The sequence below is a fragment of the Nesoenas mayeri genome (assembly GCF_963082525.1).
Source record: "Nesoenas mayeri genome assembly, chromosome: 8".
Taxonomy (NCBI): domain Eukaryota; kingdom Metazoa; phylum Chordata; class Aves; order Columbiformes; family Columbidae; genus Nesoenas; species Nesoenas mayeri.
In genome coordinates this window covers 9645826-9657886 of record NC_137554.1, presented here as the reverse complement: position 1 = coordinate 9657886, position 12061 = coordinate 9645826, and positions in this window count along the sequence as shown.

Genomic DNA, 12061 nt, shown 5'->3' with positions numbered 1-12061 from the left:
TTACCTGTGCTTGAGTACAAGAGCTGCTGTTCACTGAACTACATAAACTGACTTAGGCCTCATGTTAAACACATGTAAATATTCAGCTGATGCAGAGCTAATACAAAACTCAATTCTGATTAAGAACGTAATTGTTTTATAGATATATGCTTACAGAAATGTGATATGTTTTTTTGAAAAGTAGTACATTCAGATAAGTTATAGGTAATTTAGAATGTGTATTTAAATAATATATATTTTTTTAACTGAAAACATAAGTTAGTTCATACATAGACAATACATGTTTGTTATATGTAGTATTTCATTATTATTTGTAGTGTGTAGAATGTTGTTATTCTTTTATGTCCAAATGCTTATCTATCCTAAGAAATACTGATATGCCATAATGATCTGCTTGTGTGCACATAAAAAAAATAAAATTATTATTTATTATATATAACTTATACTAGTAGCAAATATTTCTGTTATATTTTGGGGGTTTTTGTGGTACACGCACAATCATATTTTTATTAATATCGTTCTGCCTGTGCTACTTATAAAATACCAAAACCTTTTGAAAGTCATCATCTATGAAGGAAAGATTTCAGAAATAAAGTGTTGAATCCAGTCCATGACTGGTTTTTAAAAGGTCATAATGGAAAATTGTACACTTTTCATTGATAAATGATACAAAGATGTACAGTAACTTGATTTCAGCCTGTCTTTTGCTATCCAGGTTACTAGCACAAGATTTCTTTTGACTGGGCCTTTGATCGATTTAACGGTGAATGCAATCAACACTTGGATTTCTGTGAAAAGTTTAAGGAGGAACCATTATCATGCAGCTCAAAATGTCCTCTGCTAGAATTGTGCCCAGCACCCCGTCTCAGAAAAGAGTCGGATCAGAGACTTCTTGTGCCACAATCACTTTGTTGGTGATTTTCCTACAGGAACAGTGACCTGGCTTTCTCTGCGGACAGGCTGGCCAGCACAAACAGGGGTCAAAGCGCATGCCGATAGGAATGGGCCGTGCGGGGTGTGGAGGAGACGCAATGATTTCATACAGATTTCTTTCTGCTTTTAAGTGAAAGCTTCCTGTGGATCATTTTTAGGCTGACATTGCTCAAGCATGTTCCTTAAGGCCAGGGAGGTGAGAGCATTATGGTGATGCCCACTGATGGGGAATTGAAGCAATCAAACCCATGAATTTATTGCAGTTACAGGTCACACTGGTGTGCACTTGGGTTTAGTGTATTTTCTTGTGTACTTCTGGCCGAACAGTAATCATAGAGCACCCGTCACTCAGTAGCCAAGCTTCCAAATGTTTGAAGGTAGAACATGTTTTATAATCCTATCCACATCTGTCTGTACCTTTCATTTAGGATTCTTGATGTAATGCTTGCAACTTTTGGAAAAGGCTTTTACAGCTACCTACAGTCCAAAGGAATATCATCCTACTGGTAAGTAAATCATTCCCACCCAGAGAAATCCAGTTTCTTTAAAATGCTGATAATATTGAGAACAGTAATATTGTTTCCAGGAAGTGACTGACTTATAAACGGCCTTTTTTGTTTGAGTGTTTGACAGATGGGATTGAATACCAGATTAACATATCATATCACTTTTATGGCAGATTAATCTACTTTGTTTAAAAAGATAGGGAAAAGGACAGTTTCATGTGTGGAGACTGCTGCAATCTTCCTTCCCTTTTATGGCAAAATAAACAGTTTTTTGTTGGCTGTAAAACTGTATCTTCCAATTTATCAACAACCTAAGTATTTCATATGCCACTTTTCCCTTCAGTGGTACTACTAAACATTGAAACTAAGTCTTACTGGTTAAGTTTTGCATGCTTTTCATCCAATTCAATCTTTCAAAAAATCTTCGATAACATCTAATTTCTCGAGCAGCTGTTACACATCCAGCAACCCTCTCCAGATCTCCCATCAACCAGCCCCTGTTCATTATCACGGTGACCACATTCCTATTCTTAGCAAAGATTCTCCTTTGCAGAGCAGCAGCCGGCTCTGCTGTGGCAGCAGTCCACTTACTAATTTACAACTCCACCCACTAAATGCCACTGTGAATTATAAACTACCAAAGTAAACCATGTATTTTTAACGGCCTCAATTTTACCATCATGCCTGTTTATAAAAGTCAAAGACATTTTTGAAGTGCAAAAATGCTAAGCTGGCATTTCAGGTTATTCTCAGGACATTGACTGTTCCTCTTCCATAAGTTTTCCTCCTACTCGCTCTCTCTGCTTGAGAAAATCAGTACATTAATATGCTGCAAAGTGCAAACTGTTTTGTACCAAGGTTTCATTCTTTTTTGATGGGGAAAAAAAAAGACACCTGCAGGAAGAGCCCGATATAGGAGTTTTCAAGTCTTTATGCAAATCCTTTGCCAGAGTGTAGGCAAACTCTCTTCATTCTGTCCTAGGCTTTATTTCCAATTTGTCTCTGATTTTTTTACCATACAGTAGAATAATAGGCCCTGTGTCTTATGAACCGCATAAACCATAGTAATGTCATCAATGTTTACATACCACTGTTTAGGTTTGCTTTTTGTTTTTGTTTTAATTTGGTTTTGTTGTAACAGACGACATTAGAACTTGAAGTGGAATTTGCTGTAGCAAATTGTAGCATTGTTACAGGCAGACAAAGTGGTTTAGGATTAATAAATTTTCTTCAGTAACTTCTGTTCTGCATCGTTTTATGAAACCCTGGAGCTTGAGTATGTTTTTGGAAAGCAAGGATGGTGGTTCTGGAACAGGTTCAGCAGGATCAGAAGATCCTGGAATTAGCAGAAGAGAGCATCTCTGTAGGTGGCAGCTGCTGTTGATAGGAACAATTGAGAGGAAATTACCATTATTAGGTGTTTGCTCTTCTCTGGAGTTAAGTGGAAGCTGCATGATCCAACTTATCTTGTAAGAATTTTATCTCTAAACATGTTTTAAACATCTGATTTATTTCCATTTCAAATAATTATCCTACTTTTGTAAAGTATTGTTTTACTGAGATGACTGTTTAGGAGAAATATCAGATGGGTATTTCTGAAGACATATAATCCTATAGTGTGTCTATAGAGAAAAATGAAGTTCAAGTTCTGTAAATGGAGAGTTCAAATATTGTTCTGACATTTACTGATGACATTCCATCCCTTAGTGACATTCCAGCCCTTAGCAGTTCAATGCAGTTATACTGAAGCACTGACATATTTTATCAGGTGTGTGTGATGCAGAAATAGACATCGAAATACTTATTTGCGTATTTGTATTTTCTGAGAGATTTCCTCAGACAGAAGCACTCAGAGGTGGTAGTCTGGTTGCTTTTTCTTTCAGTATGCACATATAATGTAGGGGAAATGTGGTTGTCTTCGACTGGCATGTTTCTAGTAGACTCGTCATTCCAAGATCTGAAACAAAACAAGCTCCTCCAGAATGAAATAAATGCCAGTAACAGAAACAAAAACTCCATGCTGTTGTTTTGTGGAAGACATCCCTTGAATCCTGGTAGGTACTGCTTGTTGATACCATTCTGGACATGGTTCCACTCCCAAGCTTAGTGTGCTTAAGCAATACTCACATCTGCTGAGAACAGTGGCATCAACTGCAGTTCATGTTTTTTATAAAATACCACTTGTTAGGATTTAGGTCTTCTGGCTTTGGTTACCAAGCTAATATCTGGAAACAGGATGACTTTATGGTTTTTATACACAGTCTTGTTTCTTTCTAGCAGTCTAATCAGTTCTTGGCATCATATCTGGCTTTGAATGATGAACATCAAGTATTTCCTTTCTCCTCTGTCTTCTCACTATATTTAATGAACTAAAACTCTTTGCTAAACCAGGAACTTTGCTCCATCCATTTCTGCCCCCTTTGGAGCACTTCTCAGTATCACATAATGGAAAAAGAGTGGCTTTTGCTGTGAAGGTGTCTTTTGTGAGGGTACTTCGAACGATCAGACAAAGCACAAAAACTTCAAGTGCCCAAGCACCCAGATTTTCACAAGCCCTCTAAACATCCTTTCTCATTGTGTCTCTTGGTAAACTCACGTTACTTGATCTAACCACTCTCTGGAGTTTCTGAAGGATGCCTTGGTAATTTGGTTGCCCTTTCCTTGAACAATATTGAAACTCGTCGTGAGTTCCTTCCTTCAACTTTTTTCCAGGCAGGAACAAACACATTTTAAAATTAATTTTCTAAAACCTGTTTTGGAAGTTGAATCAGACTTACATTAGAAATACCTTTGCACACATTAGTCTAAGGCCAGAGTTTTCTCTTCACTGCAGCTGCAGCAGTCCAAGTGAAGATGTAATTTAGCCGCAAGACTTGTTGCTTATGTCCATTTTGTCTTTGCTTTACATCTTGCTATTTACATTAGCTGTGCAAGTTTCACAAATCCTTGATGATGTACTTCCCAGGGATTATCTGACTCTACAGTGAACACTTCATTTTGAATAGGCACTTCATTTTTTCACAAATGGCACATTTCACTGACAGCTGTAATGTGGCCAATCATGTACTGCCAAAAATACCTTAGTGTGAACTCAGTAATTATCCTCTGGTGATACTTTTTTGCTGTTTGCCTCCAGCACAAGTAGCCCAAATCTTAAAGGAAAACTATAACAGCAACTGCCTGCCCCAACAGATTCTCTACAAATCTCCTTACCTATTCAGGACCATCCTAAATTTTCTGGTTTTAGCTTTCTGGATACAACTTACATTTTAAAATCTTATAGTTATTAGGCTCATGGTATCATTTGCTTAAACAGAGGAAAAGTGTAGTTTACCGTTAACTGTTAACTTCCTGGACAAATATTGGTTTATAGTAGTGAACCTCATACTCCATTTTCCATGTCAGACTTTACTCCCCAAAGTATGAAGAGATGTATCTAAGAACTATATATATGGCTGAAGTATTTACAGGTATGTCCAAGGTTGCTAGATTTGAGTCCAGAATTTAGTGATTTAGTGTCTGCTTTGGTATGGGATTTGTATAAACAGAGTACCTCCAACAGGAGATAATAATAATAATGAAGGTTCATATACACTTGCAAAGTTGTGTGAAAGAGCACGTAAATTACAGAAATCCTTCCAAGGTGAATGCCCAAGCAGTTTGTTCTGGGTGAATGGCTTGATGTGGGATGCATAGTTTTAGTTACAATGTCTGACCATGCTGTCAAGTTGCTTCGAGAATGAGATTATTTCTTTTATGATAGATGAGGCCTCTGCTGGGGCATGTGAGATGTGATCAGACTTCCTGAATTATCTTGCCATTGTATCTATTTGATTAGCCATTCAGAAGCTTGAATCTAAAAATCTGGCATTAATTATCCTTGCTTAACGTCTATCTCACTGGAACAGATTAATCATCCTTTGAACTAGATTGTTTCCATACCAATACGTTACTCAAGAGTAACTTAGACTCATCAAAATTTTATTAACTGAAAATCCATAGGCTATTCATAAACAATTTCTGGGTCAATACCAGACCCAGACATTTCCTTCAAAGCAGTAAACTGTTCTCAGTGAACTGCTCTGTTTATTCTGCTCCTGCAGTGATTTTTGGTGATGTTCTGTTGGCTCATGGAAGGCGCTCTGAGCTCTGCCAGCAGCGAGTGTGTTCCCAGTGCTCAGACATGAAGGTACACGTGGTGGCGATTCACAGTCCCACACTTGTATGAGAAATGTGTGGACATGTAACATATTTCAGGCGTGCACACAAACATAAAAAGTGAGCAAAGTGAGACCACGAATGTTTGTGGCTTCAGCTTTTTGTCTGGCATGCCACTATTCCGAGCTAAAATGGTATAACACTCTCATACAGAAATATCTCAGAACACTTGGTTTCATTCTTCTACTTCCCCTCCCTTCCTTCTTTAAAAATAATGTCTGCATATAGCTCCCTGGGAAAAGAAACTCACTAATTTGTGAATTTCAGTATGGAGGTTGTATGCAACTTTTCCCACACATTCTCAGACATGCTGTTATTCTTAGTTGAGAAGAAACAAAGACAAAAAGTTTTAATTCACACAATGTGTTATATCAAATGAAGCAACTGCTGCTTCTATTCTCACTCGCTACTTAATTAATGTTTTTATGTTCTAATAGTACTCGTTGGAGTCAATGGCCCAGGTTTTATTAAAACTCCGAAGAAGTTCTGCCAGTGACATCAACATGACCAGGACATTGCCATATACTTTTCTGCTTGCTGTAAGTGAAGTAAAAATCTATAGGTGGTTTCTGAGGCTGGGCTTTTGTTTTATTTAGACCTGCAGAGGATCATGGACCAATTCAACCTGTCCATAAACACATGCAGTACCTTTTTAGTTAGTGATCGTATTCCAGATCCTTAGCTTGCCTACTTGAAATATCTGTATTAAGTGCTCACAGAACCCACGGGACAAAAATAACTTCCGTGCGTTAGACCACTTAAATCTGTCAAACATGAGAAATTATTTTACCCAACATAATTCAACATGTGAATTCGTCAGTTTTGGTGACATATTGCACTGCAAATCATATGTCTTAAATATGTCCCTAGTGATGTAAAATTCATGGGATAAGACACCTGGTGACCATCTGAAGTGTCAAGGCATTCAATATTAATTTTAGAGCTCTTATTGTTCCACTACGTAAAACTTAGTATTACCATCTTCATATTTAATGCTGTCAAATACAAAATTTATATCTGGACTGCACACCTGTCTGTGGGTGACTATCGACTATGACCACATTTTTGAAATTAGAAACAACAGTGTTCATATGAACGCCTCTCAGAAGAACATATTGCTGACAGCTGTTTTATTCACTAGGTACTAAAACATTAAAAAGAAGCTATATTTAGATTCCTCTAAATAAATAATCAGGGGGTTTGCAGTTCCTCACATAACCTTGAAGTTTGTGAAACCAAATGATAAATTTGGTTTGGCTCTCTGGAGCATCTGCTCAGGAAAAATGATTTTGAACAGCCTTTCAATTATATTGACCTCATTAGCTGAAACCCTTCTTCTTAATGAGTATATTGATCTTAGATAGGAGATAATGATTGAAATTGGTAAAATAAGGTTAACATTCTAGTTACACATCAAACAGTAAAACTTTATGTAAGGCACCCAGGAAACCCCAGACTCACAGCCAATAACCTGGAAGAAATTCTGGTTTTGTTATTCTACTTCATCCTTCCTGATTAGTCATTGTATGTCGGACTTTGCTCATTTGCCTCAGTTTCCTTTGAGAAGACCTCTGCTTCATATGTTCGACAAGAAGCTTTTGTAAAGCTGTGCTTGCAAGTGAACAGGCCCTAATTTTAGCAAAATTGCATCTCGTGCATCTTTCAGTGTTATCAGCTCAGGCACCTGCCATCGCCTGTGTCTTTCCTAGGAAGGCATCACAGTACACTACAATAACTGGGATAAAATGGGACTACAGTATTGCAAAAAGAAGAAAAGAAAATCCTACGGAGACTCGAATGCACACTTGTCAGACCCCTGAAGTAGGTCCAGTGAGAGTGGTGGTGAGAGGCATGAAAATGCATTTCCTCAGTGAACACTCACCCCTGAGAAACTGCCCTGTCCCACCAAAGACATCCTGTGAACCCCAGGCACAGTCAGCCACACAAGCACTCCTGCACCGCCTGGCAAATAAAGCCAATTCTTTTCCTTCTGTCTTGTGGATCAAGAGCTAGAACCACCTCAGCAACCCTTTGCTCTTCCTTGGCACAGGATATTTTGTCCCCAGCATCATCGGCAGTGACTGGGAAGAAGTTTTCCCCATGGAAGGCCACTTTGTTTGAATCTGATTTGGAGAATCAGCTCATCTCTGCAGGCGGCTTTTGCAAAGGTGTTTGACTGGAAATACAGTCAAGAATGGGCTTTTGCTGCTGCACCCAAGCAATGTAGCAGTACATCCTTGGAATCAGCTGGGGATAGCTGCATTTTAGATGAAACTTGCATGTTTTTAGATGTTGCCAATGTCTTGCTTCTTATTTTGTTTCTAGCCATCCAGAGTAAAATGCTGATTTTTATTCCCACAGGTAGTAACGATGCTTCTAGGTGAGCCTAAACGTTTTTGTGACTATATATAATCACCTTACTTGCTGTTTTTATTCATGGATGCACTCTTGCAGGAATTATCATAACCAATAACCATATCTGATTGAATCATAAATATCTAATCCAGTGATGACAACCAATTTCTGTCTAGTGTTAGTCTTAAACTTCTGTAAGTCTATAAAACATAATGAAGCACTTGTGATTTCATTCTGGCGGGGAAAAACTCCAGATCAAAAGAAACTTTTTATGTTGCCTTCATTTTCTTATTCACAGTTTTAATTCTATAGGCTGTGGCCCACCGGATGAAGATACTTTAGTTAACAGTTTGTGAGCTATCTTGGCTTTAGTGAAATAGAGAACATACTTCAAAGGTGTCAGATGGATTATGTTTACACCCAAATTAGCACTCTTTAACTATTTTTAAGTGAGGATCCTTAAAAAAATATATGTACATTTTCAAGAGGGAGTTAAGAATAGGCTGTGATAAAATGAAAAGGAATGGCAGTAAAGCATACTGCTACGCTGTGCTTTACGCCAAGCATTGCTGACTCCATTTCACTGAAGGTGCTCTCTCCTGCCCACCAATGTTCAGTCATTCTTGAAACAGAAGTATTACATTAATATTATCATATTACACTGATCTGTACAATGCAAATTGTTCGGTCAATAAATGCATATTTATCTGGCAGGGTGCAGATGCCACTGGCACAGCCCGGGCTCCTGGCTGTGGTGGCAGCAGAGACCCTGCGGATCCTTGGCATGGGATTTTTCACAGCCCTCCAGCCAATGGTGGTGCCGGTGCCGCTTGACGCTGGCCAAGACGATGCCCGACGGTGACGTCGATGAGGGTGAGGAGCCGTGGAGCTGGGACGTGTCCTGGGAGCCAGCACAGGGACGGGGATGACAGAGACCCAGGGGGAGGTGACGCACCACTGGGCACTGAGGAGAACCAGTGCTCCCCATGCGCCCAGCACTGGGGTGAGGACAGACCTGCACTGTTCCAGTATAACCACAGTTACACTCAGGTGCGACCTTTCCTTTTTTTCCAGTCCACAGTTATCTTTTTAGTTAAGCTAAAATGTGAGAGAAATAATAAACTTCACACTCAGAGGTAGTTTCCACTATATATATTCTTTTGTCACAGGACAAAGGGACCACACAAAGGACTTTGTGAAAAAGTTTTTCTTTTTTTGTTGTTGTTGACCTAAACCCACCAATACATTCTGCATTTTTTATTAACTCAAAAGCATTGTCCTCAAGAACACCAGGAGGAAAAAGAAATCATAATTATTTTACAACAAAGCAAAGCTCTGCACTGCCTGGAAATGTGAAAGCTCTGCAGAATCTCAATCCAAACAGTCTCCTGTTTCTTTCTGAGTGAGAACAGTGCAGAGGAAGCCCTGCACAAAGACATGATGTATAAACAGCAATGGTAAGTCTAGCAGAAGTGTAGGCAGAAAAACCAAACTGAACACTGTAAGTCTGGCCATTACAAGTGCCACTTTTTTACTCGCTGGATGAAAGACCATCATCAGGTACTGTGGGAAGACCATAGAAACACTTGCCAATGAGCATTGGATCAACACACTGTGGAGGTAGCCTGAAGAACCACTTTAGAAAAATATCAGAAAATTTCCATGTTTATTTGTTCTGAATTGTGTGCCTAGTTTACTCACTGTTGGCTTTTCAAAGCTAGTTGCTGGCCCTGTTATTCCCTCAAGTGAAACAAAAGCTCAGCTTCCCTCTTATTCACTTAAAAAGTCCTACTGGATTATTATTAAAAATTCATCTGTTGTAGCAGTGAGGAGTCATTCAGTTCCCACAGTTGTTTATGCTGCATAGACACTGCTTGATAACACATTAAGTCATAGAAAGGGCCAGTAGAAATACACCTCTGCCAGTAAAGGAAAAACTGTCTCTGCTGTCTCTGGCATAAGCTGATGGCTTCAGTAAATGCTATTTTACTAAGAGAACTTACTTTGCTTAGAAGTTTTATGTAAGAGAAGTGAGTGGGTTGCTGTGGGAGGATTCTCAACAGTGGCACTACCGGTGTGTCCCCATGTGCAGGAGGAACGACCAGCCCGGGCTCTGTCCCGAAAGGCTTTGGGCGAAGGAGTGGTTGTGTGACAGCAGAAGATGGCTCAGCTCCAGCTCTGCTGGAAATGGTCAGCAGCAGCTTGTCTTCAAGATGGAGCTGCATCTCTAAGTCAAATATGACTTTGTATGGATGTGGATTGTGTCGTTCTGTGCAGAGGAACCTTTCTCAAACAGTTTAAGCTGCTGCCAGTTAACTGCAAATCTTATTCCTGAAATATGTCCCCAGCTGGACTCAGTCAAATAAAGGCACTCTGATAGTGTTTCTGGAGTACTTTTGATTAACTAAGTGTATCTTCTGGTAATCAGGTCCACTACCTGCACTGTGCCTTATATCTAAATACAGTTGATTTTCAGCAAAATCATAATGAAAATTTACGAAGCTCAGGATACATTTTTCTGTGGAGCTTTGCAGATCAGTTGGTATTAGTAACATCTCTCTGATAAACATCACAAATCAGCTTCTATTTATGCTCTTACTGACTTCAATGATTTAATCTTATGTTTAGAGCACTTTTTTCTTCATTAGCTATTATTTTTTGAGAATAAAAATCATGCATGGCACAATATCTCAATATAAGTTTCTGAAAATAAAAGACACATGTTCCCTTGACATAAAACTTTGCAGCAGAAGGAATCCCTTAAGAGTTTTGTAGCCTGTGAAGATAAACAGAGAAAAATGTTTTATTTCTGAGGTGGAAAAAACCAGTTTTCAGAAAAAGTGTTAAAAAAGCCAAGCTACAATCTCCAGATACTTAAAAACATGGTCCTCCAAACAGACATTAATAACTGTCAATGTGTTGAATCCTCTGATATGAAGTACAAAGTTAATTTCACTGGACAGATCGTAACTAACTAAAAAGAAATGTAAGAGTGTGAGAAAACAACCCAAAAATTCACATACTTTATACTGTTCAGTAATAATTACCCACAGCAGAATGATGTATGAAATTACCATGAGCATCTTGCCAAGGCAAGACTGTGATCTCTTCTTCTCTTGAGTTGAAATGTTCCTGTTGCTTCTGTCTTCTGTATTTGACTTTTAAATTTACTTGTGCCTTAGTTCCAGGAGACTGAGTCCCAAAGGGCACAGCTTGCAGTGACATACACCTTTGAGGTACCACACTTAGGAGGGATGCTCCCAAGTTAAGGAAACGTGAAGGCAGAATCTGACACAGTTTTTCTCAGTCTGACAGGAGTTCATCCCATCTCACACACATCTGGTGTGTATTTATGCACTCTAGAATGTGAAAAAGTGAAAACTGAACGTTTGGACTTAACCCATTGCACCTGAAGAGGTGAAAAGTGGGTGTTTAGTTATTATCAGGTCTGTAGCTGGCAGTCACATACACGCTGTAAATCTCCTTGCACCAGAGGCAGCTGGTGTAGAAAAGCATTCTCCGAGCAGCACAGAGCCAGCTGATGCCTGTCCCTGCTCAGTGGTCAGATCACAAACTCTATTCAGCAAACTGATAAGAAACACTAATGAGCTTTTGCAACTCTTGACAGAAAACTCAAAGGGTCATGTCTAAGTTTTAGACCAGAAACTTCTCTGAGAACAGCTGGTGAGTTGCAGAGTATTCCCATCTTGTCTCACACCATGTCCACTGTGGAGGGACAGACAGACTGACACCATGGCCTTGGGGGGCACATCTTTTGCCTTCTTTCATACTGTTGTAACAGGATAGGCAGCATTTAATGGCAGGGTATTTGGACTTGCCCTGCTGAATCTGTAGCAAATGAGTTGAACCACAGGCATGTAGGTGCATTAAGAGAATTGTGGGACTGCTCATTAAATAGTGTTAACTTTCATCTCTGCTCACTGCTGGCAGTATTTTCATTCACTGAGCTGGTAATAAAATTATAGCTCATGGTCTTGAAAAGGATGGGGAAAGAGTCAATGAAGAATGGCAGAATGACTGATCTGCTG